A 2,977-nucleotide genomic window follows, 5' to 3' on the forward strand; every position below is an offset into this window, starting at 1 on the left:
TTCCTGGTAGCTCAATCTGTAAAGAATCTGCCTGCAATTTAGGAGAGTGCCTGCAATACAGTAGACCCGGGTTTGATCCCTGGGTTAGGAAGAGCCCCTGAAGAAGGAAATGGCAATCCACTCCAGTGTTATTGTCTGGGAAATCCCATGGACAGATGAGCCTGGCAGGATACAGTCCGTGGGGTCCCAAGTTTGACACAACTTAGCGACTAAACCACCATTAAAAATGATGGAGTGATTTGGACCAGAAACTATCCTTATATACCTAAAGTCTACAATAATATTCTATTAAGATAAAACACAATCTAATTACTAAATAAGTGCTTCCAGATTTATGTTTTATAAGTCTACTCAGAAAACAAATGATATGACTTGAAACAAATGGTCCCATCTTTATATTCAATAAAATATTTTTTAAAAATCAAGAAAAAAGTATATAATTATAAATTTCAAAATAAAAAATCTTTATTCACATTTAAAATATCTTTTTGCTTTCTCAATTCTTCTTTAACCCTATTGTTATCTTCACATTTATTTTTTGGAAATAGAAGTTATATTAAGGGAAATTAAATCAAGGTTGTCGGTTCAACTAAGAAATTGGCTACTGAGATAATTGTGCATATTATATACCTCTCTATCTTCTTCTAGAAATACATAATTAATGATTTAATTAATGTGATAAAAATAACTAGCTTCATAAAATGAAATTTTATAAGATGAAAACCATTATGTCCCTCCCTAAACCTGCAATAATATATTAAAGCAAGCTTCTTATCAGTATTATGAATTAAATACGAAAAAAATGGAGTCACCATTTTCTGAAACTATAGATTATTTTGAGCTTTGCAGCAATGATTTTTTGCCAATGTAATCATTATACCTCTGATGAAAATGAATATCCTACTTTGGAAACATCCTGCAAGGTTTCAAAATACTTTTATATCTTTCTGCACTTAAGTTTATAGTGTAAAACACGATTTATGGCATGTATTAATGTAAAGCAGAATTGTAGCAGTTGGTCATACTTATCTGATTTTAGTACTGCCTTATACATCCCTGCTTGATTTTGAAAAACTGAATGAATTAAAATGTTATCATTAATAATTAGTATTTTGAGTTAAAAATTTAATTTTATATGAGACAGGATTATATTGGTTATCTCTTTATCTTGTGCTGTATCCTTGTATCCTTCTACTATACTTTTTTTTTTCTACTATACATTTTAAAGTGATCAGTAAACAAGCTTTTAAATCTCTTGACAACTTCAGGTTATGATATATAATTTAAGTTATTTAAGTTTATTTCTTACTGGTCAAAAATAGAATTAAATGTGTGTCTGAGTCTCCTTTTGATATTAAATTGTATAGTCCATTTTCAATTAACTACATATTTTTATGTCAAGTTAACTATATGACTTTTGGAATAAAATTAGATTATAGCACTTGTGGTCAAGCACCCAAAATATGCTAGATTAATTATTTTTTATTATTTATTTTAAATCATGTAATTGATATAAAGAGATCAATAATAGGTACTATTTTTAATTGCATTCTGTTGGGTAATAGATGAAAGTCAAGAGGTGAGCGAGCTAAAATATTCCTTAAGTATGGTAAAAATTACTCTGTATTCTTAGGTTGGTGCAAATATAATTGTGGTTTTGGACTGTGAATTTTAAAGCATAACTAAACTCAAACAGATCTTTATTAATCAAAATAGGAACTATTACAGTCAACACACTTTTGCCAGCGAAAAATAAATTTGTTTATTCCTGTAGCATAAAAAGTTAAGCTTCAGGATTCAATGAACTCTTGGAACACACTTTCTGCATCCTGCTTTCCAGGATTGTGGAAGCATTTTTCCTGCAAAGAAGTTGTCAAGATGCTTGAAGAATTGGTAGTCAGTTGGCGAGAGGTCAGGTGAATATGGCTGGTGAAACAAAACTTCATAGCCCAATTCGTTCAGCTTTTGAAGTGCTTGTTTTGGGACATGTGGTCGGGCGTAGCATGGAGAAGAATTGGGCCCTTTCTGTTGACAAATGCCACCTGCAGGCACTGCAGTTTTTGGTGCATCTCATTGATTTCCTGAGTGTACTTCTCAGAGGTAGTGGTGTCAGAGGGACTCACAAAGCGTAGGATTGGCCTGGCAGCAGACCGCCAACCAGTGACTGTGGGGCAGGTCTGCTGTCGGAGGTGCTGGGAGCTTCTGCTCAGTCCAGCCGCTGAGTTGGTCATAGTCGGTTGTGTAAAATCCACTTTTCATCACAAGTCGCAATCTGATTGAGATATGGTTCATTGTTGTTGAGTAGAATGAGAAGACTACACTTCAAAATGATGTTTTTTTTTTAATTTTTAGTCAGCTCATGAGGCACCCACTTATTGAGTTTTTTCGCTTTTCCAATTTGCTTCAAATGCTGAACACCCATAGAATGGTTGAGATTCAGTTCTTCAGCAACTTCTCATGTAGCTGTAAGAGGATCAGTTTCAATGATGGCTCTCAATTGGTTGCTGTCAAATTTCTATGGTCAGTCACTGTGCTTCTCATCTTCAAGGCTCTTGTCTCCTTTGCAGAACTTCTTGAGCTACCACGGCACTGTCCGCTTGTTAACAATTCCTGAGCCAAATGCCTTGTTGATGTTGTAAGCTGTCTCTGGAACTTTATGACTCATTTTGAACTCGAATAAGAAAATTGCTTGAATTTCCTATTTGTCTAACATCATTTCCATAGTCTAAAAAAATATAAAATAAACAGCAAGTAATAAGACATTAGCAAAAAAAACAAAAAAGAAGCAAGAACTGCACATTAAAATGATGTATAACATAACCACACTTATTAAGAATGTATTCAAATTGTAAATTTTAACAATATAAAAAATGCTATTACTTTTGTACCAACCTAATAACTACCCTGTGTTAGTTAATAACAAAATAAACCTACCTTATGTCATTTATAGTAAGTGACATATATAATATACATATAT

The 2,977-nt window shown here is 32.9% G+C and overlaps 1 pseudogene; it reads right to left on the minus strand.

The window, feature by feature from the left end:
• Positions 1 to 1,703: 1,703 nt before the first annotated feature.
• LOC122426276 lies at positions 1,704 to 2,722 on the minus strand (annotated as a pseudogene).
• Positions 2,723 to 2,977: the final 255 nt, after the last annotated feature.

This window comes from Cervus canadensis, chromosome 24, assembly GCF_019320065.1.
Source record: "Cervus canadensis isolate Bull #8, Minnesota chromosome 24, ASM1932006v1, whole genome shotgun sequence".
Classification (NCBI taxonomy): domain Eukaryota; kingdom Metazoa; phylum Chordata; class Mammalia; order Artiodactyla; family Cervidae; genus Cervus; species Cervus canadensis.